Source organism: Podarcis cretensis, assembly GCF_951804945.1.
Source record: "Podarcis cretensis genome assembly, chromosome: 10".
NCBI lineage: Eukaryota > Metazoa > Chordata > Lepidosauria > Squamata > Lacertidae > Podarcis > Podarcis cretensis.
The window spans coordinates 58,681,367-58,707,619 of NC_137179.1; the positions used below are offsets into that span (position 1 = coordinate 58,681,367).

The following is a 26,253-nucleotide window of genomic DNA, read 5'->3' on the forward strand; positions in this document are numbered from 1 at the left end:
AGATAAACTGTAAACAGATAAAAACATTGGCAGGATTATTGTAATAGCCTGCAGTTTCATAAGAGTATATATTTTAAAAAGATGAATAAATGAGCAAATTAGGTTAATTTGGATATGCAGAAGAATTAAATATAAATTTAAGGAACCACAGAAAGAGGAGCATGTCAAGTTTTGAAATGTCAAAATGATTGTAAAATTAATGAAATGTATAAAATTAGTGAATGTATAAACAAACCAGAACTCGCAGAATTATTGGGGTGGAGAACCATAACTGTTTAAAGTGGTATCATAGCACATTAAGTGTTTGTTGAGAATGTGGCCAAAGTCTCTTCTGAACCCCAGTTCCATCATATCAAAAATGCTAATGAATGCCAATTCTGTGGCTTCATGCTGGAGCTCTCCTTTCAGATGCTGTTGTTGAATGATGGTGATGTCAAGGCTGGCAGCAAAATGCCATGTCACAGTTTTCTGAATATTATCTTTTTAAAAAATGTCTGGCCTGTGTGCATTCATATTAGGATCTTGCATAAAGCCTGCCCTGTTGATCAACATAGACAGAGTAGACGGGTATTTCTGACAGATGATGGAGTATCACACTGACAGATGTGGAACTGAATGAGCCCTGATGGTATGGCTGAAGTTATCCAGTTTGGATCTGTTTGGGGAGATGTGAGGACAAAGTTGCTGCAGGGATATGTTGCCAGTTTGTGCCTTGCTTTGCTAGTCTCCCAATCAAAGAGAGAAAGAATGAGCTGAGCATGGACTCTGAGGGTAAGTTATTCATTTCCTGGTGGACATTTCCTTACCCCTAGGGTTGTGATTTCTGGATTCCCACTTAATTTTATTCTGATTTTAAATGTGATTTAGAACTCTATTTTAACCAATTGTTTGATTTTGTGTTTTTAATGTACGGTGGTACCTCGGGTTACATACGCTTCAGGTTACATACGCTTCAGGTTACACACTCCACTAACCCAGAAATATTACCTCAGGTTAAGAACTTTGCTTCAGGATGAGAACAGAAATCATGCTCCGGCAGCGTGGCAACAGCAGGAGGCCCCATTAGCTAAAGTGGTGCTTCAGGTTAAGAACAGTTTCAGGTTAAGAACTGACCTCCGGAACGAATTAAGTACTTAACCGGAGGTACCACTGTATTATATATTTGGTGTTAGCCACCCTGAGCCCGGTTTTGGCCGGGGAGGGTGGGCAACAAATAAAATTCAAATAAAAATTATTATTATTATTATTATTATTATTATTATTATTATTATTACTATTGAATCATAGAGTTGGAAGGGACCCAAGAGTCATCTAGTCCAGTGTTCCCCAACCTTGGGTCTCCAGCTGTTTTTGGACTACAACTCCCATCATCCCTTGCTAACAAGACCAGTGGTCAGGGATGATGGGAATTGCAGTCCAAAAACAGCTGGAGACCCAAGGTTGGGGAACACTGATCTAGTCCAACCCACTGCAGTGCAGGAATCTCAGCTAACACATCTATAGCAGATGGCCCTCCAACTTCATTAGATGCACCTATGCTATGGTTGGGGGAGAAATATGGTTCCATTCAGATTTTAATGCAAACCTACCTGATTCTCACTTTCAGAAGCAATGTGCAATATGAAGCACAGCTATTCCTTGAAATTTGCACTCTTCTGAATTTGGTGTTTGCAGTTCTCCAACCCAATCAAATGCATATAATCATGAAAAATAACACCTAAAATGCATTGTGCTAGGGAAATTACTTGCAAAAATGTGTACACCAGGCAAAGTTGCATTAACTAACGTGTATATTGGCCCACCCCCACACCCACTGCAAATTGCAAAAGGCAGATCAAAGACTATTTATGTATGCAATGACTGCGGCGAGAAATTTATTAGCCCCAAAGTGGAAATTACAGGAGTTACCAACATTGGAGGAGTGGCATACGAAGATTATGGATTATGCGGAACTGGCAAAACTGACCTGTACGATCTGAAACCAGGAAGAATCAAAATTCCAAAGAGATTGGATTAAATTTATTGACTAATAAGTGATAACTGTAGAAGTTTGAAGACATTAGCAGGACTGAAATAAATCTTACAACATGGATTTGTGGAAAGGAGAGGAAACTGTGAGATGTAGATTGAAAAAGAAAGCCTGTGGCCGGGAGGAAGGGAAGTCATTGCTCAGCACACCTGTGGAAAATGAGCTGTGTAGATGAATATGCAAATTTATTGTTTGTTGTTTAAAGTGAAAATTTAATAAAAATGTATTTAAAACAACAACAACTAACTTGTATATTGGGGAAAATGTGCACTAAAATCTGGCAGATTTCCATGAGAATGTAAATTTCCCTTCCCCAAGACTGATGCAGAAATGTGAGGAACTTAATGTAAGGCTAGAACAAAATGAGAAACTGGGAGAAACTATATTTTCACGTTCATGTGCTTAGCTTCAATCAATGCTTTAAAAACCTTGGCTGGTGTGAGCTGGCAGGGCTTATGAACTGGCAGCTTCTCCACTAAGCAATCTTCACCCCTCTATAGGATCACTTCGTTAATTCTAATAAAGCTAGAGAGACTACAGTGTGATGTGTTAATGGCCCTGGCAGATATATATTGCCATTAAAAGGGGCCTTAGTGGCCAAAATAATCCACGTGTGTCCTCCTCTATTCCATAACAATAAAGATAACTGCACCTCAAGGAACTCTCAGCATGATTCATTGCTGGGAATCGCCAGCAACCTTAATATATATATTTTCCCCCAAATGGGTTTTACATTAAGGACTGCATCTGTAGTAGGAATGGCAAGATTTCACAGATCCAGGAAGTGAGAGCAAGCGTATCTTGCCAACATCTCTCTGAAAAGATCAATGTCAAAAGATACGTGCACATCTGAGAGGGAGCTTTGCTTAGCAAGACTAACCTTTGGAACTATTTGTGAATATCTTTGCATGCTCTTTTATCAACAAATTTCACACCCTCCAACATTCCAGAGTTGAAAATAGGGACATTTCTGCCCTCTCCAACTGACCCTCCTCGACCCTGCATTTACTGTCCCCCCCCCCTCCTGCAGAACTTTTCCTGTCAGGGACACAGAACCCTCCACTCTTCTGAGAAAACCTCATAATCCCAATTGTATTTTAATAATAATTTTTTTTTATTATGTATACCCTGCCCATCTGCCTGGATTTCCCTAGCCACTCTGGGCATAGCTGTCAACATTTCCCTTTTTTTTAGGGATATTCCCTTATTCCGAATAGAATTCCTCACAAGAAAAGGGAAAAGTTGACAGCTATGATCTGGGCAGCTCCCAAAAGAACACTAAACACAGAATAAAACTTCAAACATTAAAAGCTGCCTTCAGATGTCTTCTAAAAGTCAGAGAGTTTGTTTCCTTGACATCTGATGGGAGAGCATTCCACAGGGCAGGAGCCACTACTGAGAAGGCCCTGTGCCTGGTTTCCTCACATTCCCTCAGATCCTCACATCTCACAGGGAGGGAACCCCCAGAAGGCCCTCGGAGCTGGACCTCAGTGTCTGGGCAGAACGATGGGGGTGGAGACGCTCCTTCAGGTATACTGGGCTGAGGCCATTTAGGGCTCTAAAGGTCAGCACCAAAACTTTGAATTGTGCTTGGAAATGTACTGGGAGCCAATGTAGGTCTTTAAGGACCGGTTTGGTCAAATTATAAAAAGAAAAATACACACCAATGAATATATTTTAGAAAGGGGCAAGATTAGACATGGACTCACCAAACATTTTTAAAATAAATTATCAAGATTCCTCATGCTCCATTCTGCTCCCGCTTTGTCCCTGGCCAGAGTGACCCTGCCCTCTGCCTGCCCCTCAGAGCTGGTGCATCACATGGGGTTGTGGCAGCAGCCTTGTCTCCTCCTTGCCTGTGTGGTGTAGTGGTTAAGAGCAGTGGACTCGTAATCTGGTGAACCGGGTTCGCTTCCCCGCTCCTCCACATGCAGCTGCTGGGTGACTTTGGGCTAGTCACACTTCTCTGAAGTCTCTCAGCCCCACTCACCTCACAGAGTGTTTGTTGTGGAGGAGGAAGGGAAAGGAGAATGTTAGCCGCTTTGAGACTCCTTCGGGTAGTGATAAAGCGGGATATCAAATCCAAACTCTTCTTGCCTGTTCTCCAGAGGCTGGCATGAACTGCCCAAGGTTGTGGGGAGGCGGCAGCAGCAACCATGCAGAGGCAAGAGGATGCTCCCTCACCGCCACCATTCAGAATAAGAACCGGCTCACCCTCTTCTCTAATTGTGGCAGGAGTGGCACTGGCAGGCGAAATAAGGACATTCTGGGATCAAATCAGAAGCTGGGATGGCTTGCATAATTCCGGGACTGTCCCTGGAAAATCAGGACACTTGGAGGGTACAAAATTTCAGATTATCAATTTATGCAGTGAGTGCAGGTCTTGAGGAATTCTCCAGACAGGCTTGCCCTGATCTGCTTTCCTGTCTTATTCGTTTAGCAGAGAGAGGTTGGTAGGTGAGCTGGACCTCAACAGAGGGTAGCAAAAAGGCACAAGAGCTGACTGTTTGTTTTTCAGATGGCCATCACGATTAGGCTGTTTTGTTCTGCAAGGTGTTAAAGTGAGATATAGCTTGTCACCCATTTCCAGAATGGCATACGTTCCTACGCTAGATGTTTCCCAGGTGTAGCAATGCAGAGAGAGGCCAAACAATAAATCCAGTTGGTTTTCGACTTTTACAAACGGCCAAAATCGTTCTGCATTTCTCATTCCCGAGTCCTCGCCTGCAATTTTCGCAACAGATGTGCATCAAATGGAGATGTAAAAGTTTTAAGCTTCCACATGGCAAAAGTGTCCCTGCCTAAAGTGTGATTTGAATTTTGAAGAAAACAAATCCTCAGCAACAGGGACAAAAATCTGTGAGAGATGTTAACGCATCCTATTTATTCCAGGACTTGTTTGCTCACAAAATGCTATGGCACAGAAGCTAGACTTTACATCTTGTTTTCTATTTTATTACTGCAGGTCCTTTTCTTCTCCAAAGCCCATGAAAGTGCAGAGAGGAATGTTTGCCACACTTAGATGAACTTTAAACAAGCTTTACGGCCAAAGAGCCGCCTCTGGCAGTGGTCAAATTACTTTTTAACACCCAACACACCAGACGGCCTCCCCTGACAATTCCTGCTCCAACAGTCAAACCACATCTTCCCAGCAATGAAAATGCAATAGACTTACTGGGGGTGAGGGGAGGGTTGTGAAATAGTTGCTCTGTTTCACAGCATAAATGCTGCTTAAGTGCTGCAGTGCAAAGGTGACGCCAAAACCGAATACGGCCCAATAATACCTCAGCCTGCATACTGGCAGATCACCCCATGGACTAATCAAGACCAACCTGAATCTACATACAGGGGTCGCCAACCATTTGGGACCAGTTGGCGCAGCTGGAATTTTGAAGAAAATCACCACGGGCACCCATAGGAGCCAACTCACTGCATGTAATGCTCTAAAAGAAAATGTGAGGGAAATGATGTATAGATGGTATATTACACCTGTTAAGTTAGCGAAAATGTATAAAGTCAGTAATAAATGTTGGAAATGTAAAGAAAAAGAGGGAACATTTTATCACATGTGGTGGGAATGCAAGAAGGTGAAATGCTTCTGGGAGTTGATATATAATGAGTTGAAAAAAATGTTGAAATATACATTTATAAAGAAGCCAGAAGCATTTTTATTGGGTATGGTTGGGAGTGATATAAATAGAAAAGAATGTAAGCTCTTTTTTATGCAACAACAGCAGCAAGAATATTATTGGCCCAAAAATGGAAGCAAGAAGAATTACCGACAATTGAAGAATGGAGGATGAAGTTAATGGACTATGCAGAATTAGATAAACTAACAGGAAGAATTCAAAACCGGTGGGACCAGAAATTCACGGAAGACTGGAGTAAATTTACAGACTATTTGAAAAGTATTTGTGAAGATCAGACGACGTTTGTAGGTTTGCTGGGGGGGAATTATTGGAAGTATTGCAAAAATAGATAAGGGGAAGGATAATTTGTTAAGAGATTTAAAGGCAATATAAAGTTAAGAAATGTATAAGAAGTGGATAAGACGATGGATTATCAGAGGTGCTGATGGAAGTCAAAAAAGATTGTATAAGTGATAAGTTTCGTGGTACATTTTATAATTTATATGTTAAAATCAATAAAAATTATTATATAAAAAAAGGAGCCAACTCCTAGGGGCTGAGGTCCCTTTGCCCCCCCCCCCCCAATAAAATATTTGAGAGGGCTCCTATCAAGTAGTGGGTTGACAAAGCAGACGACACAGAAATTTATCCAAGTAGTTATTTATAAGTAAGCTGGAACTGAACTGAACTGAACTGAACAGCTCAGCCGGCCTGCTTTTATAGGCAGTCGGCTGTCAACATTGTAACAACAACACCCAGGGTTTCCCGCCTGAAATAAACTGATGTGGACCTGAGTGAAAACTATATACACAACACCCCTGGTGGCCAGGGTGAGCCCTTCAATACATAACAGCTCCCCCCCCCCCAGTTGATGGCCATTGCATGCACATGTTGTGTGCATGCCACATTATGCAGGGCGACATTTACCTGCCCCCCCCCATTTTTATTCAAGTTGGCACCCCTGTGGGTGCCAGTCACAAAATGGCTGCCATGCAGTGTGTGTTGCGTAAAACAAAATGGCTGCCACATCAGAAAGAGCAGGGAAAGAGACAGGACCACAAAATAGTGTGGGCATTCCTCCCGCCTTAACTGCTGCCCCATCATGGGGGGGGGCATCATCTGCCATGTTTTGAGGGTCATAATTCAATGTAGGAGAGGCTGAGTCTGGTCAAAGAGAAACCGAGCAGGAAGAGAAAGCAGGCTCTCGTGGAGTTTTGAGGGAATCTTTTCTTTCGTGGGTGCTGTTGGAGGTACTGGCAAACCTTGCCCTATAAAATCCAACCATCTAAGTTTGCTACTCCCCTCAATCTCTTCAGGAGATGCTGCTGATCAGGCTTGGCTCTCTTTCCACCTGTGTTGGAACCAGGTTTTTGGTGTGGCCTGTCTCCAAGGCCTGACAAAAATAATATATGAATCCATGCAGATGGCCAATCTAAAAGTACAGCTAAAAAACAATTCTTGAAAAATTAGCCTGATGATATAAGGAAATTGTCTACATATTTCACTCAACAGCCACTATCCAAGCACATTTCAGTACTAAACAGACAAAAGGAGAAAAAAATAGATTTGTGGCTGCTAGAGCTAAATCAACGACAGTTTGCACAGCCTCCTTTTTCTCATGGGTCAAGAGAAATGTTCCACGCACTTGAAGAATGTTTGCGATCTTACTAGATAAAATGTTCTTTCACTCCCTGTTTCATTCATTATCTGATAGAGTACACTGAACCGTATCGTATGAGGAATGCCTTATGCTAGGAAAACAAAACAAAACATGATCTACGAGGGATGTTTTGATACTGCCCATCTTGATGCGCAGAGGGCAATTGGGAAATAATAAAATCACAGGGAAAGTTGAAATGGTTTTTTCAGTACTACTGCTGCTGAACGAGGGGGGAAAGGACACAAAATGTGAAAAACACATGAAGGCTGTTTGTGTCATTTTCGGTGGCAGCCTTTGGTATGGCTTTATTAGCACCTAGTTCCATTAATGTGGAAGAGCGACAATATGAAACCTGATAGAAAGCTAGCTGATGTATGTCAGCCTGGATAGCTCAGTTGGTTAGAACGTGGCGCTGATAATGAAGGTTGCAGGTTCGATCCCCGTACGGGGTAGCTGTGTATTCCTGCATTGCAGGGGGTTGGAGTAGATGATCATTGGGGTCCCTAAAATTCTGTGATCTGGCCAGCCATCCAGTCTCTGACCACACAGCGATTTCTCCAAGTAGCTCTTTATTTTGTAAGCTGGAATAGAACTGACTACAAACAGCTCAGCCGGCCTGCTTTTATAGGCAGCCGGCTGTCAACATTGTAACAACAACAGTCCAGCGTTTCCCGCCTAAAATAACTGACGTGGACCTGAGTGAAAACTATCTACAGACCTGAGTGAAAACTATATACAGTATCCCCCTGCTGGCCTAGGGTGAAACTTCACTACATAACAATTGGGGTCCCTAAAATTCTGTGATCTGGCCAGCCAGCCAGTCTCTGCTGGGAAAGAAGCAATGCACATCAATCCTTGGGTGGCTTTGACTGAGTTTTCACATTCATTCTCTGAAAAGCAGTGAAACATTTAACAAATTAAAGGGAATAAACAACACAAGCATATTAGAGGCTTTAGGTGTTGAGTAATCAGGAGTTCATGAGGGAAAAGGTAATAAGGAAGGATGAATAAACAGGAAACAGAACAATGTTCCCTTAATCACAGCAAAATTCAGTTAAGGTATAAACTTGATGGAACATTTTTCAGCCCTTAGTTTAATTGGATCTGCTGTTGGGGAGAGTCTGAGCCAAAACTTTTTTTTTGTTTCAGAGCTGGATTATAGCTGGGGACATGTCAGCTGCCATATTGGGTTAGATCAATGTTCCTGGTAGCTCAACTTAATTACATCAACTGACAGTGGTCAGCAAAATGTCAAAATGGGAAGTTGACATACAGGTTTTATGATGGAGATATCTACTGCCGATACCAGGTAATAAGGTATCATATAGAGGTTGCACTTCCTGGCTGCTGTAACCAGAAGCCAGCAAAGACCGTATCACCCATGCAGTTTGGTAATCATTCTTTTTAAAGATAATGGCTTATCACAATATCTCGGGACAATGAAGAACGGTACACTCCTTCTATCTGGGATGGTCGTCCTCTTCCACCGAGCGCGCAGCTTCGGGAGGGATGCACATGGAGCGGTGAGGGAGGAAGGGGACACCCACCTAGCCAGCCAGATCAGCCGAATCAACCCTGGTGATCAATGGGGTGACAGATGTCGCAGCCAGATCGCCCTCACATCCAATGACAATGACTTTGCTGGTCAATTCCCTCTCGCAGAAATCTGCAATTCCTCTTCTTTGATTGGAAGGCACTTTCGTTTCTTTTTCTTTTTTTAAAAAATGTATTTATCGATACTGATTCAAAGATGTACAAAAACACATTCCCATTACAAAGGATCTTTTTTTATAATATACTGAGAAAAAATAGCTACTTTAATAATAATAATAATTTATTATTTATTCCCCCGCCCATCTGGCTGGGGTTCCTCAGCCACTCTGGGTGGCTTCCAACCGAATATTTAAACCAATACCGTACCAAACATTAAAAACTTCCCTAAACAGGGCTGCCTTCACTTGTCTTTTAAAAGTAAAATAGTTGCTTATTGCCTTGACATCTGCTGGGAGGGCGTTCCACAGGGCAGGTGCCACTACCGAGAAGGCCCTCTGCCTCTAAGATGGAACAAAGTCAGAAGGAAGAAAAGACAAGGAAAGGAAAGAGAAGAAAGAGAAAGCAAGAGAAAAGGAACAGAAGGAAAGAAACATAAGATTAGAAGGTACTTTCCATACAGTTTACTCTAATAAGCAATTTGGATATGAAAGTAGCATAGAAAAATCCTTTTTTCTATCTAGGCACTTTCCTGCTTAAGCCAATAACACAATTTTAGCTCATCCTAGTCTAATAGCAGTGCAGCTTCTGGCTCAACTTCTTTTATCCCTGGCATCTGATGCCTCTGTAACGCTCTCTGTCCTGGCTTCTTCTTGGGATTTTAAAATGCTTTCTTGAATTCCCAAGCAACTGTCTCTGTTTGCTAGCTTCACTTATATACACTTTTTTTACACACACACACACACACACACACACACACACAACCTAACCTCTCAGCCTACCAGAAGGGCAATAAGAGTTTTTCTAAGTCTAAGTTCCCCATAATAGGCATGCTTTTACACCACCTCTTAAGTCTTCCTTGGCTGACCTTTTGAACCTCCCAACAAGAACAGAAAACAATGATTTTTCTACTAAAAACAAAATCCAAGATGGTTGTACCATTTCATTCCTACGTAAGATGTTAGTAGCATGATAGATGCTCTGTATGTTGCCCACACAGAAAACAAAAATGTGTGAACTTCCCCGTATGGGCTAGAGAAGGAACAACTGTCCGTTGGATTTAGATCTCAGAAACAGCAGACGTTATAGTGAAGCTCTATCTGGAACACACCACCTTTGACTGCAGTTGAAGGTTCTCGTGATAGAAAGCTCACCCAAGGGCAAAAAACAATCCCCGCATATTAAAAAAACAGCATGGAGGGGAGAGTTAGATTGGAAGCCTTTCCCTTTTATCAAGTGTTCTGGGCATAGCTGTCAACTTACAGATTTGAAAATAAGGGACCAGCAGCCTCCAAAATAAGGGATCAGCAGCCCAAATAAGGGATTTTCCCAGCACAGGTATGTCAACTTCTGAGCCCCTCCGTGCCAAAGGCAGAAAGCCCAGCCAGCAGCCAAATGAAGCCTCAAGCGGTGGTTCCCACAACGCAGCAACCCAGCAAAGGGGATGCAGCAAGGAAAACCACCGTCACCTCTCCGCTGGGAAACGCTGAGCAAAAGCGAGTCCCCAGGCAACACAGCCGATTTGATCGGCACAAGGCATGCAAGCTCCACCCCCCAGTCGTTCTTAGACTCCTTATTGGGTGAGCAACGCAGCCAAGCAACACAGTTGGAGCCTCCCTCTCCCTGGCCGGCAGGAAGGGAGGGAGAGGAGCTGCTTCCTTTGAAACCCGGGAAATTTAAGGGACATCATCAATAAGGGACCAGGGACTCCTGTCTTCCACTGCCTCCCACAGTGCACGCCAGGCACTCCTGTCTTCCACTGCCTCCCACAGTTTAGTCAAACTCATGTTTGTATCTTTGAGAACACTGTCCAACCATCTCATCCTCTGTCATCCCCTTCTCCTTGTGCCCTTCATCTTTCCCAACATCAGGGTCTTTTCCAGGGAGTCTTCTCTTCTCAAGAGGTGGCCAAAGTACTGGAGTCTCAGCTTCACGACCTGTCCTTCCAGTGAGCACTCAGGGCTGATTTCCTTAAGAATGGATAGGTTTGATATTCTTGCAGTCCATGGGACTCTCAAGAGTCTCCTCCAACACCATAATCCAAAAGCATCAATTCTTCAGTGATCAGCCTTCTTTATGGTCCAGCTCTCACTTCCGTACATCACTACTGGGAAAACCATTGCTTTAACTATACGGACCTTTGTTAGTAAGGTGATGTCTCCACTTTTTAAGATGCTGTCTAGGTTTGTCATCACCTTTCTCCCAAGAAGCAGGCATCTTTTAATTGTAGCAGCATTTAGCACAGGTTTAAACCTAGCCACATGGTAGAAATAGTGTAAAAGTTGTTTCCACAAGGTGCTATGTCAAGAGGTTGGCTAACAAGTTGTAACTCCCTGTCCATGGCCATCTCAGTTTCGTCATGCTTCTTCTCTGCCATTGTAGAGATTAGATTATTTCCAGGTGGCAATGGCTGAAGTAGGCTCAATAAGTGATTTATGTTAAAAGTGAAAACAAACAAAAATATGGGGGAAGATAGGCAAAGACTTTGGAGGAAACAAAGGTCTGGAGGAGTAAGTTACAAAAAGTTGCAGATAGCATGTTTGGGGCTAAAGAAGGCTGGATTGGGTGCAAATCGGGGCTCGAGGGTGGAGAAGTTCTGCTAGCCTTTCATATTGTTTGGTCAAGATCTCAGATTCTGAGCTTGCTGTCTAGGCTGGGCACAGCTTATTTCAACAGAAATGTCAAGAAATTAGTAACTCCTCACCCACACAGTGCTACATTCTCCTCAATAGTGATTGTCCCATCCAATGAGCTTCCACAACCTGGTGCCTTCCATATGTTTAGGAACAGAACTCCAAAGCAGCTCCACCTAGCATGGCCATTGGTGAAGGACGATAGGAGTTTTGTAGTCTGGAGGACACCAGACTGGGGAAAGATATCTTACAGGAAGAAAGTTGGTTTTGGCCAAACACTCCAATATTTCTCGGATGAAAATAGGGACATCCTATTCCATACCCTCCAATATTTCTCCAGTGAAAATAGAGATGTTCCTTTCCAACATTTCTCCAATGAAAATAGGGATGTTCAGTGCAATTTTTCTAGAAAAAGAGGGGCCGGAACTCACCATGAAAGCTTCCCTTGTTCTCTTATAATGCAATGGTGCCCACCTGAGAGGTGCCAGAACTGAGTTCCAGTGAGTTCTGGCTGGAATAAAGCCCTGGGAATGTCCTATTCCATACCCTCCACCATTTCTTCAATGAAAATAGGGGTGTCCTAAGGAAAAGCGGGACATTCCAGGATCAAATCAGAAACTGGGGTGGCTTCTGTAAATCTGGGACTGTCGCTGGGCCCAGGGTCTGCAGGATTTAAGAAGCCCAGATCTGGAACCCAAATGCTGCAACAATGAGCACATTCTTGAAAGAAGGACGTCATTACACTGCAAATGGGGGGGTGGGGTGGACCATTAATACTGTGTTTAAAATAATGCCTCAGTTTTGCATTCAGGCCCCGTTTGTTCGAGCCTGTTGCCATGGAAATGTCTGAAATAACACAACTTAAACTTTTTGACCTTTATTTCCCAAGCAACCAAGCAGCTTTATCCCTGTGTGAAGGGAGTATAAAGGGTACTTAGGCAGCTCTCCCGCCTGCTCTGTGTCCCCTGGTGACTTTGGAGCGACAGACTCTTAAGCTCTTAGGCCACTCTAAGCTCTTAGATCATCAAAAAGAGGAAAGGGAGGGTGAAGGAGCCAGAAATATTAACATAACTGTTTATGCTTCAGCTTCCAGTGGACTGCTGTTCTGCCACCTGATCTTGCATAAGGGAGAGGAGCAGGTGTTTGCTAAAGTCAATAGCAAGTGTTTTGCCATGTGTGGCAAAGAACCAGCGGCCTCATAGCCAAAGGATATATGAAACACGTTTGATTCTAAATGCATTACTTAGAAATAAGGATCATGGAGGGCAGTGGGGCAGAGGTGCCCCTGAGACATTGTTGTGGTCCTGTAGGGACCATTACAGTGGTGTGGGAACAGGCATACTTATCTTATGGGGGTTGCGAATATTCAGGCGGGAGCATCCTCACATATGTTAGTCGCCCCCGCTCAAATACTTGTGGGCAAGAGCAAGCACAATGCCGTCCTGCTCACAAACTGCGGTTGCATCCTCTGTCCCAATGCCCAGAACCTGTCAAGGGGCTGTCAGGAATGAAAGTTCATCCACAGGTCAGGAAGAGGACTCAAGACATGAAGTGCAATCAGCTTTTATTCACAAAAATAAAAACGCAACAGAGTTCATCTAGGCTAATCTGCCCTAGTTGAAGATGTTGCTGGACTGGAGTCTGGTCCTTCCTTCCTTCCTTCCTTCCTTCCTTCCTTCCTTCCTTCTCTAGCCCTCTCCCTCAGGACTCCTCACAAGCAGCCAAAAACTCTGGTGAGGGGAAAGGATCCCACTCAGGGCCTGTTTGGCTCAGTAATGTGATCTGAGTGTCAGTGAAGGAGGAGAGTTAGCTGAAGAGGAGCTGTGCAGCTGCTGAGCAACTGAAGCAGCATTTGACTCCTCCTTGTCAGATTCTGTGCTCACACTGTGACCCTCAGCACCCAACCCTGTCCTGGAATGGCTTTCTTCTTCTGAAACTTCCTGCTTCTATCACCTCCCAGCTTGTCCCTTCCGCAGACCGGTCCTCAGTGTCTCACCACCACTGTCCTGGGTCTAAGTCTTTTTCGTCTGTGTCATCCCGGGGGGGGGGGTCCTTGGGCTGGCGTCTCCCACTGCTCTTCGCCATTCAACCAGTCCTTTACAGAACCTTACTTAGGAGCACAGAGGGGAAGATGAAGTAGTGTACAGTCTCAGGGCTCAACCAGAGACTTGGACTAGGACAGCCAGTTATAAAATTCCTGGCAGAAAATTTATGTGCATCCTTTCCTCCAGGGCTTTCTTTCTGGCATAAATGATGGATGGAGGAAGCAGTAGTCCTAATCTCAATCCCTGGTAGACAAAGGTGCTCCATTGAGGCCTGAGATTATGCCTTACCTCTTCTTCCAGGCAAGAAAAGGCCCAGTGAGAAAAAGATACGAGAATATTTTTATTATTTATTTAGGTTCCATTTATGAATTGCTTCCTATAAAACATCTGAAAGTGATTTCATAAGAGGAAACCTGCTAGATCAGACCTAAGGTCCATCTAGGAAAACGTTCTGTTCCCCCAGTGGCCAAATGGAGGCCTATCCAAAACCCACAAGCAAGACCAAGAGCTTGACAGCATTCTCCCAATCATATACCCTAGCAAGTTATATTCAGAGACACGCTGTGCAGCCATTGAAAGCCTTATCCTCCATGAATTTGACTAATCATTTAAAGTTGTCCAAGATGGCGGCCATTGCTATACCTTGCTATAGTTTAATTATGTATTATTTTATGAAGAAGCCTTTGAATCTGTCTTGAGTCTCCCGCCATTCAGCTTCCTTAGATGATCCCAGATTCACAGATTGGCCTCCTTTTCTGCTACTTCTCCTGCTTCCTCCCAATCCCTCAGGATAAGTTTGGGTACTGAAAGCGGAAGGTGGTGGCAGAGGTAGGCAACTCAGATTGTGGTCAAAGTCTCCACCTTTGGAATGCCTTTGAAGCCTTCACCACTTTTCACCTGGAAAGCACTCAAAGGCTCCTTCACTTTGAGCAAGCATCTGAATTCCCATCTTATCTTAGATGGATTAATTTGTACTACAAAGCTCAGTGAATAAGCTGTTTCTACCCATTATTTTAACTATGTCATTATGTTCCCATACTGTTTCTGACGCTTTGATTTCAGACCAAAAGTTTCTAAGCCCATCTAGAAGTACATAGTGCTACCTCTTCAGGAATGTATCTATGGTTGAGCTAACCTTCATGGGGTCACGAAGAGTCGGACACAACTAAACAACAACAACTATCTTCAGAAGAAGGCATCTTTTCCACAACGGGGAAAAGAAACAAGGCTGTCTTTGGCACCCAATCTCTACAACAGCCTGGGTAGCCTGCACTGTCTATTTCCTGTCTTCTTCTTTTTTAAAAATCATTTTTATTTGATTTTACAGATATAAATTTATAACAAAACCAAATACATATCCATATAAAGATATTTCTCGAGACTTCCCCCCCTCATCCCCTCCATGGGTTCTAATGTCAATGTTTTCAACTGCATATTATGTCATAGTCTATATTTTATATCTATCCATATTGTCCATAGTATTTGTAACATTTCAAGCGAGATTAAAATCCTGCTAATGTTTTCCTCTGCTTACAGTAATAATTTAATTTCCCCCATTCTTTCTTGAAACTTTTGTATTCTTGGTCCCTGAGCTTTCCGGTCAGTTTTGCCATTTCAGTGTAGTCTAACAGCTTAATTTGCCATTCCTCTCTGGTAGACACTTTGTCTTCTTTCCATCTCTGGACTAATAGCATCCGTGCTGCTGTTGTCACATACATGAAAATATTTCCTGTCTTCTTGAATTGTGAAATGCAGCAACTCTAAGAACGTAGGACGCAGCCTTAGAATCTTAGAATTCTAGAATTGCAGAATTGGAATGAATCGTGAGGGTCATTTAGATTTGTCAGCAGCCTTTGACATGGTCGATCATGATCTTCTGGACCACCGCCTCGCAGACGTGGGGATACAGGGCATAGCCCGTAACTGGTTGTGCTCTTTTATCTCTGGTCGGGGACAGAGGGTGGCACTTGGGAGGGAAATGTCGTCGCGCCACTCCTTGGTGTGTGGAGTGCCGCAGGGCGCAATTCTCTCCCCGATGCTTTTTAACATCTTTATGCGCCCCCTTGCCCAGATTATCCGGAGCTTTGGGCTGGGCTGTCACCAATATGCTGATGACACTCAGCTCTATCTGCTGATGGATGGCCACACCGACTCAGCCCCAAACACATTGACCAGATGCTTGGAAGCTGTGGCTGGATGGTTTCGTGGGAGCCGATTGAAACCAAATCCTTCGAAGACAGAGGTCCTATGGCTAGGTCGGGATGGCATGGGGATGAGGGACCAACTCCCTTCTCTTGCGGGGGCCCAATTAGTGCCATTGCCTTCCGTTAAGAGTTTGGGTGTAATCCTTGACGCCTCCCTTTCCATGGAGGCGCAGGTTACAGCAACAGCCAAGGCGACATTTTTCCACCTTCGCCGCATCAAGCAGTTGGTCCCTTACATTTCCCGCCCTGACTTGGCCACAGTGATCCATGCGACGGTCATCTCCAGGCTTGACTACTGTAATTCGCTCTACGCGGGGCTGCCCTTGAAGCTGTCCCAGAAACTCCAGCGGGTGCAGAATGCTGCAGCGAGGCTCCTCACGGGGTCTCTGCCATGGGAGCATATTCACCCAGTGCTTTTCAAGCTGCACTGGCTCTCGGTGGAGTACAGGGTCAGATTTAAGGTGCTGCTTTTGACCTTTAAAGCCCTTCACGGCCTAGGACCCTCGTACCTACGGGACCGCCTCTCCTGGTATGCCCCACGGAGAGCCTCAAGGTCCATAAATAACAACACCCTAGTGGTCCCGGGCCCTAAGGAAGTTAGATTGGCTTCGACCAGAGCCAGGGCCTTTTCAACTCTGGCTCCGGCCTGGTGGAACGCTCTGCCTTATGAGACCAGGGCCCTGCAGGATCTGATTTCCTTCCGCAGGGCCTGTAAGACAGAGTTGTTCCGCCTGGCCTTTGGCTTGGAGCCAGTTTGATTCCCTCCCTCCCTTTCTTTCTTTCTCTCTCTCTCTCTCTCTCTCTCTCTCTCTCTCTCTTTTCCCCTTCTTTTCCTTCTCCTCCTGCGATGAGGCTACATTTTAATATTTTAATGTTCCATTATTTTAATGTTGTGTTTTATTTTTGTTTTTAAGTTTGTAATCATTCATCTTGTTTTTATTATTGCTTGTAAGCTGCTCTGAGCCCGGCCTTGGCTGGGGAGGGCGGGGTATAAATAAAAAATTATTATTATTATTATTATTATTATTATTATTATTTAGTCCAACCCCCTGCAGTGCAGGAATTTTTATTTTATTTTTTGCCCAACATCGGGCTTGAACTCATGACCTGGAGACATGGAGTCAAACTGTTGGTTCAGTATTATTTACATCCAGACTGGCAACAGTTCTCCAGGGTTTCAATGGAGGGTCTACGTCAGCCATACCTGGATATGCCAGGAGTCAAACTGAGGAATCTTTGTGTGCAAGGAATATGCTCTACCACTGAGCCGCATTGGTACATTTGATCGCACCAGAATGGCAAACCAGTATATGGTAAGATAATGCAACTCTCCCTGTGCAGTATTCAGATTACTTTGCATTTTCCCAGAACTCGGAACACTGTTCAAAAACTCCTTTGACTCTTTTCGTGCTTCCTTTAATACATTGGATTTTCTGGCACATTCTTTAAACAGATTTGTTGAATTCAAAGCAAGGCACCTTCACCTTTAATGGTGGTGTAACTTTGACTGGTGCAATTTCCCCCATCACAGATTTACACTGGTGGGTGATTTCCTTGCCTGCTTTCTGATTCTGGCTGCTCGCGATGCCAGTTCAATGTTATCTTCCAATTCTTCCGTCTATACGAAGCCTCAGCTTCACATCGCTAAGAACCAAATTGCTTTTCTGGTTCATCTGTCTGAATCATCTGTGGACTGCACCAGACATCTCATCAAACCACATTTATAGCTTACTTGGACACTGACAGATGGCCTGAACTTCATGAAAAGAGAAGCAAGAGGTTTTGCAACCTCTTGATATTTCAAGTACAGTGGTACCTTGGGTTACAAATGCTTCGGGTTACAAACGCTTCAGGTTACAGACTCCACTAACCCAGAAGTAATACCTCAGGTTAAGACCTTTACCTCAGGATGAGAACAGAAATCACGCGGCGGTGGCATGGCGGCAGCAGGAGGTCCCATTAGCTAAGGTGGTACCTCAGGTTAAGAACAGTTTCAGGTTAAGAATGAACCTCCGGAATGAATTAAGTTATTAACCAGAGTTATTAACCACTGTATCACCATAATTTATCTCCTCTTTCTTCCCTTTCTTCCCTTCTAGGAAGCATAGTAATTATTTGCAACTTCTTTCCGTAATCTAATAAGGAAGCATAGAAGATCGAACGTGTATCTTGGCAGCACTCTCACTTCTATCAACAAGGTTCGAATTACCTCAGCTTTTGTTCCAAGAGCTGGAGGTAGCCACAAAAATGTGGATATACAAAAGGTGGCATTGTATTTGACCCAAATTTATTTTGTTGCTTTGGGGGGGTTATCAAAACTCTTTATTTATTTACATCAGCTATTGCAGCTTTTGCCAAGCAGGGCTAATAGGGCCTGTAGTCCAAACTATCTGGAATGCACCAGCTTGGACACTCCTGAGCTATTGGAACCAAAGGTCTAACAGGGATATAAGCAAGATCACTAGCACAGATGTGCAACTGTAGCCCAATAATCAGCACCATCCCCAGACCAAATGGTATCCCAAGTTAGACAAGAAGCACCTTTGTCGTCCTGTCCCTTTGCTGTCTTCCTCCCAGTAAATAATGATTTTCCTAAATGCCATTTTTAATATTTGCTTTAATTTAAATAATATTTTCAACATGTACACCCACCCACACCCATGTGCCTGTCTTTGTGCCTCCCATTTCATGCCTCTCCTGATTCTGGGAGTCAGGAAGGTGGAGAGCTTACTGAGGTTCCTCCCAGCAACCCTCTGCATCTAACCAGCTCCTGGCTCAGCAAGCAAAACCAGGAGCTTGAAAAAGCTTTTTTGATTCTGGGGCTGCTTGGGTGACCTGGCACAAAAAGCCTTGCTTTGATGAGGCTAGATCTGCTTGGTGCACAGGCTCTAGAAGGTGTGAGATCTCTGATGAAGTCAAATTGTCCCGTGAGATCTCACAAGAGCCTTCCGGAACCGGCAAGCAAGGCAGAGGACTTAAAAACTCCGTTTGTAGCAGGTAACCTCAAGTGGGCCCAGTGCAAAGAGCTTCCAAGCTCCCCAACTCACTTGTGACTTGACTTGTACCATTTCGACCAACCCAACCAGTGGCAAAGATTCATGCTCCAGCACCGGGGGCGGAAAGCAGGCGGGGGCAGGGCTGGCGCAAGTCCCAGGGACGGGGGAACAGCCGTGATGGAACCCCACCAGGATCGCGCTGCCAGGGGCGGTGCGCTCCCCCACCCCCTCTTCCTCTGCCAGTGAGCCCACCATCAACCACATATGGTTGAAATCCTGCAAGTCAAATGTGTGTAAGTGTGCTGGTCACCTAGAGGTGAGGTCCAAGTCCAGTCGGTGGTCGAAGGTGCAATATGGAGGCAGTCCATAAAAGCTGAAGCTGGGTGGAGGGCAGGGTTCAGGCAGGATCTGGCAACCAGCAATGTTGCTCCCGCAACTTGGGACTGGGGCTGGCTGGCTTTTATCTGCCCTGAGGCATAGGGTGGCCCTGATCCTCAGGTGACTCGCCTTTCCTGGCCTGGAGGTGAACACTCCTCCTGCAGGAACTTAGTTCCCTCCGCCTCTCTGCTCCGAGCCTCTGCAGCTCAGGAGAGGCTGGAGGGTTACCGGACCCAGAGGCAACCTCAGCTTCCCCTGACAGGGCTGAGAGTGGAGCACCTGCAGGCAATGGGTCCTCCACCCCCTCAGGAGCCAGAGCAGACTCAGCTGGTGCCTGCACCTGAGGATCCAGGACAGGTGAGGACCCTTCAGGCTCATGCCCCAGGCCCGGCTCAGCTGGTTCTGGAGGCGGGGAATCCTGTGCAGGCTGGGATTCCTCAGGTTCAGCATCCGAATCCGAATCCCAGGCCATCACAGTAAGAGGAGGGATTACTGTATTCCATACCCCGAAAAGGGTTTTCTGCTAAAGGATTTAATCTATAACTAAAGAGCCATTCATTACATTATCAACAATATTAAATCCAGTCCATTGTATTTTAACTCACATTGTATTTCAGGGTTTCCTGAACTTGGGTCTCCAGCTGTTGTTGGACTACAACTCCCATCATCCCTAGCTAGTAGAACCAGTGGTCAGTGATGATGGGAACTGTAGTCCCAATACAGACAGAGACCCAAGTTTGGGAAACCCTGCTGTATTTTAACTCAAAGCTTTTCCTATAAATTATTTGAAAAGGATGCATTTCCAAAAAAAGGGGACACCACTTCTACCCTCTCCTCAGTTGGTTTCCACCCCTTCCCTTTGTCAGCTTCTGTACTGAAGAATTCAGAAGTCTCAGTCCTACTAGAATCGTACAAATTCAATATCACTTTCATGACCAAAGCATTTAACTGCCAAGGCATGCTAAGCTTTAAAGCTGCCCTCCAACTTATTAACTGTGTAACTACAGTAAAAGGGGAATGAGGAGCTGTTCACTCTAAACCTCTAATGCTGGAGAAGAGAACACTTAGTCCTCAGTGAAAAATAGATTTAAAAGAAAGGAAGGGTTTGTGACATGATGGGTCATTGATGTCGGAAAGCGGTAGCCTTGCTTATTATTTAGCTCGGAGGGTTACATGAGTATTGCTGCTAAAGCCACGCTTTCATCTTTTATTGAGCTGACTGCTGGCTTTTCCCCGTTGAATTATTTTGCCCCTGTATTTCTGGCGGCGGCTTTTGGATACGCTGCGTGGTTATAGTCGTATCAGAGCTGCAGAACCTTTTTCAGCCCTTCTGTGTAATCGTTTGGGGGCTGCGTGGCAGGGATGGGTGGGGGGTCAGGGGAACAAGTTAGTGGAGCAATGGACATGCTAGCGGTTTGTTCTATAGTTGAGAAGGGAGGGGAAATGTACAGAGTTGTTGAAATAGAAGATGTGTCTGTGAAAGGTATCCCTGTACAGTGGTACCTCAGGTTAAGTACTTAATTCGTTCTGGAGGTCCGTTCTTAACCTGAAACTGTTCTTAACCTGAAGCACCACTTTAGCTAATGGGGCCTCCTGCTGCCGCCGCACCGCCAGAGCACGATTTCTGTTCTCATCCTGAAGCAAAGTTCTTAACCTGAAGCACTATTTCTGCGTTAGCGGAGTCTGTAACCTGAAGCCTATGTAACCTGAGGTACCACTGTATGGCCAAAGGAACGTTTCCATCCCCATCGCTCAGCCCAGACACTGAGGTTCTCCTCCAAGGACCTTCTGGTAGTTCCCTCACTGCGAGAAGTGAAGTTAAGGGGAACCAGGCAGAGAGACTTCTTGGTAGTAGTGCCTGCTCTGTGGAACACCCTTCCATCAGATGTCAAAGAACCATACAACTTTTAGAAGACGTATGAAGGCAGCTCTGTATAAGGAAGCCTTTAATGGTTGATGTTTTACTGTGTTGGCTGTTTTGATTTTTTGAAAACCGCCCAGGGTGGCTGGGGCAACCTAGACAGATTGGCAGCAAGCAAGCAAGCAAATAGTGACATGCCACATGCAACTCTTAGCATCACCCTGAATTCCCTCTGCTACTCCACCAGGTACCAGGTCTCTTAGTGTAAACCCAGGTCCTTGAGCCCGAACTTCCACAGCCACTGCCCACCATGAACCACCACTGGCAGTAGTAGCAGCAGCAGCAGCAGCAGCAGCAGATATGTTCTGTGTTTAAGATAATATGTTATTCTCCTGTTAACTATGCTGTTTTAAATGTGTATTTTATAGCTGACTTCTTTAGTAGTGTTTCATTTTGAAATATTTGTTAAGTTTTTTGGGTTACTATGTTGTATTTAATGTGTATTCTATACTTGACCCCGGTACTTGACCCTCTACAACCACAAAGGGCACTGCAACTTTTCAACAATTTTTCTTCACCCCAAAATGTGCACTCTCCCGTTGTCTTCCAGGACAGATGGATGCCAACAAACAACAAATGTAACTCTATTATTATTAATAATAATAATAATAATAATAATAATACCCTGCCCATCTAGCTGAGTTTCCCCATCCATTCTGGGCAGCTTACAGCATATAAAAAAGCACAGTAAAACATCAAACATTAAAAAAGTTAGTTGTGTTAACTTTGCTGTGTTAAATGTGTATTCTATGCTGGACCTCCTTTGTTATGTCTTATTTTGAAATCTTTAAGATAACATTTTTAGTTTCCTGTTAATTATGTGGCTTTGAATTCATGCTCTGTATCTGATTTCCTTCTGTATTTTTTAAATTTCAGATTGTTTGATTTGATGCTTTGATGTAGGCTCTAAACCTCTTTGGAATTTTTTTCTTAAAATAAAAAGGAACAGTATAGAAATGTATCTATTTATATTTTTTAATGAAATGATAGGAACAAGAACCCGACATACCTGGAAGGCCACAAGTTCCCTAACCTAACCACTAATTCTACAAAAAAGAAAGAAAGCTGTTATCAGGTGCATTTGTTCCTCAATAGCCAACGTTCACCATTCTCACAGTAATCTCTGACTTAAGGCTTGCTTAGTCCCATCTCCCCTTCATCTTAGTCATGAACTTCCCCAGGTATTTTTTTTCCATTGGAACTCACCAGAATTTAGTTCCGCCGCCTCTCAGGTTGGCTCTCCATTATAAGAGAACAAGGGAGGCATTCATGGCAAGTTCCAACACCTCTTTTTCTAGAAAAACAGCACTGGGTTTGCCAAAGACACATCTATATCAAAATGATTTCAGGCCTTGTGGTTTTCTCTTTTGGAACTTCTTCCTGAATCCTCAGCTTTGAACTGTCAGATCCAGTTTAGGCATATGCTCAGCCAAATTTTAATTGCCTTTCAGCATCCGTTTCCTGGTTTGCTTTTTTTTAGCAAACATGTTGTTAAGGAATATGGGTGATAAGGAAAGGTTGTTCTTGCCTTGAGCTGGAGGGTTTCTGGCAGATTGCAGTGAAATTGCCATGTAAGTGTGTGTGCCTCATAATGATTACACTGATGCGGTACTTGAAAATGTAATCCACCCTGCAGCTTACCAGCCCAGTCGTTCCACGGAAGCTAATTCCAGAGTAATATTTATGTGGACATTTCCCAAAGGTGGCAGAGAGAACTTCTTCATTAATCAGAGTAGGTTTGATGAAATTCATGGGCCTAAGTTAATCATGCCAATTAATATCATTGGGTCTACTCTGAGTAGCTAACTATTTATGTCTATCCCCACTATATTTTATCTTTGTGCTATGGCAATTGGCTACTGCAAATAAAGTTTCTGTCCATCCATCCATCTATTCTGAGTAGGGTTAACATAAGCACGTGGGTGGCACTGTGGTCTAAACCACTGAGCCTCTTGGGCTTGGGGACTGGAAGGTCAGCGATTTGAATCTGCATGATGGGGTGAGCTCCCGTTGCTGTGTCCCAGCTCCTGCCAACCTAGCAGTCCGAAAGCACATCAGTGCAAGTAAATAGGTACCACTGCGGCGGGAAGGTAAACGGCATTTTCATGCGCTCTGGTTTCTGTTCTGTTGCTCCAGAAGTGGTTTAGTCATGCTGGCCATGTGACCCGGAAAGCTGTCTGTGGACAAACGCTGGCTCCCTCGGCCTGAAAGCCAGATGAGCACCGCAACCCCCATAGTTGCCTTTGATTGAACTTAACCATCCAGGGGTCCTTTCCCTTTTACCTTTACCTAACATTAGATATAAATTATCATGCTCTCCTTTAGCCCTTAGTTCAATTATGGATCTATGTGCATAAAAAGACATACATCTTTGGAATTATCTTTAGATTGCTCTGGGTGGGAGACTTTTTTCAGCCACAGACTAAACTGAACTCTCAGGGGATTGCAGGCCCATTGTAGCTGGGGCCTGAGGCAATTGTGTATGGAGGGAGGGGTTTGACCACAGACAAAAGTGGGTGTAGCAATGGATGTGGCTCTTACTTTTGTATGGGAGGCTGCATGCCGGAGATTTCTACAGCTACAAACACCCCTCCACTTTCATCCAGGAAAGGAACAAGCATTACAATATTTCATGGACACATTTTAACATTCAAGGAAGAAAGCATTAAAGGAAGGTACAGATCAGGGGTGAGGAATGTTGTGACCTGAGGGAAGGAGTATGGCCTGGTGAGGGCATGGCCTGAGGGTCCAGGCCTTTAGTTCCACACCGCTGCTGTGTGGCTTCCTCCATTGCAGTATAGACAATGACTGGTTAATGTGCGTCGAATGACCCACAATCGCACACGGCTCCAACCCTAAGGTAACCTGAAAATGTCCCTAAACGCATCACAAAAATGGCAGTGTGGGGAGGAACAGGGTGGGGTCAGGAAAGGAACTCTCACACAAAATGCTTACCACTTTGATCTATGAGTTTGAAAAGGGCTCAACCCCTGTTTTAGAGGTAGTGGGCAAAGATTTATAACCTCTGTCGACAGTTTCTGCTCACTCATTCTCAATTAGAAATGGACAATCTCATACCCTCCAACATGTTGAGTTCCAAAACTGGGACATGCATCTTCCTGTCTGCAGAAGTCACATGACACACACAAAATCATGGAACCCCAAAGAGGCGCTTTTTTCAGGGCCCCTGAAATGCCTGTTTTGGGGTGCCACACAAGTTCGTGCCCCCCCCAAAAGTGCTTTTTCTGGGGCAAGTTCTCAGCGCAAAATGGCTGCCATGCTCTTGCAGGGGGGAAACAGGATGTCCCGCTTTTTCCGGGACTCTTGCAGGGTATTCATTCTGGAATGCAGCCATTTCCAGTTTGGAGAAGCTTTTAAGATATGAGGCTTTTAAGATATGAGGCAGTGCCTTCATCCTGCTCATGACAAATCTTTTTGAATCCTTCAGCCTGTTTCAGAAGCAACTCTGTAGGGTTAAGCACCACTCATTAAGGAAAACAGGGTTCTTTTGTTCTTTTCCAACCACATGCATCCTCTTTGCGCTCAAGCTGAATGACCATTGATCTTAAAAAATGCTTCCCTTCGAGATCTTGAGTTTTAGTTGCAATCCTAACTCCCCTTACCTGGAAGTAAGCCCCATGACTTCTGTGTAAGCATGGTTCAGATTGCACAGTTGAACACAAACACTTCGAAGTTGGAACAACTTTCTTGGCTCTTTCTCGGCCGCTTATAACTATTTTGCAGAAAATCGATATTTTAGATAAAGAGACTATAAAATGCAAAGCTAACTATCTTTCCTAGCTCATAAAAGACTGTAGATAGGAAAGCCATTGGGATTCAGATTACTGAAGCCACACAGGGCAGGGGAGGAAGTTCAGAAACTTACCAGCAAAGAAGTTGACCCAATCTGGAGCTAGATCCAAGAGGAAGGTTTATGAAATGTCCATGGAAGCTTGTTCTGTGATGACAAGAGCTTCACCGAGTAGTAAACCAAGAGCAGGTGCTTCTGCCTTGGCTGTCTTTGAGGGAAGTCTCCACCACGTAGGGAGAGAGATTAAATAGGAGGTTGGTTTATGTGTCAAGGGAGAGGTGTGGTAGAGGCAAACTAGGACAAGAGGGAACCACCTCTTGGTAAGTTGTTGCTCCATTTTCTTTCTCTTCCTCCAAAAGTCAGCTTCTCTGAACAAGTACGTCTTTTGTTTCAGCTTCTGACTTCATAACAGGCAATGGCTTGTTGTACCCAATTTACTCTGATCACTGCAGAACGCAAGTGCTCTGGACAATGAGGCAAAAGGGAACAGAGTGGTTTTTTCTTTTGTTTTTTGTTTTGGCTGTGATCCACATAGCAATTCAAGTTGATTACTTGGGTTTTAAAGATTATTTAGACCCACTGTAATTAAAGGGCCCTTAGTTAAATTCTGGGGACAGTACCTGATTTACAGAAGCTGTCCCAGTTTCTGGTTTGATTCTTGAATGCCCTGCTTTTCCTTACGACATACCAAGTTTCATTGGAGAAATGTTGGAGGGTATGGAGTTATGTGACCCTTGAGCCAAGGAAATAAGTAACTATACAGCCTTTAGAAGACATCTGAAGGTAGCCCTGTGTAAGAAAGATTTTTAATGTTCTATTATGTTTTTATATGTTCTGGAAGCAGCCCAGAGTGGCCGGACCAACCCAGTCAGATGGGCAGGGTATAAATGCAACAACAACAACAACAACAACAACAACAACAACAACATATCCCTATTTTCATTGGAGAAACGTTTGGAGGGTATGGTTTAAATGTTACCCTGAGCTTGTGGTTTTCTGTAAATGGATGGGGTCCGATACATTTTGCTTTTCATTTTGCGCTCCCCCATCCTAGGGCCAACTAGAGATGGGAAAGGCTCTTAATTTCGGCCACCTAAATACAGTGGTACCTTGGGTTAAGTACTTAATTTGTTTCGGAGGTCCGTACTTAACCTGAAACTGTTCTTAACCTGAAGCACCACTTTAGCTAATGAGGCCTCCTGCTGCCGCTGCACCACCGGAGCACAATTTCTGTTCT

At 44.2% G+C, this 26,253-nt stretch overlaps 1 protein-coding gene across 1 annotated transcript in view; it reads right to left on the reverse strand.

Annotated features, from left to right (window-relative positions):
• The window catches only part of SLC13A1 (solute carrier family 13 member 1), an 87,910-nt gene extending 62,653 nt beyond the window's left edge, over positions 1-25,257 (reverse strand). The window contains exon 1 of the mRNA XM_079994230.1: positions 25,092-25,257. The gene's annotated coding sequence lies outside the window, so the exon portion shown is untranslated. The remainder of the gene's footprint in view (positions 1-25,091) is intronic.
• Between the last annotated feature and the right edge of the window lie 996 nt (positions 25,258-26,253).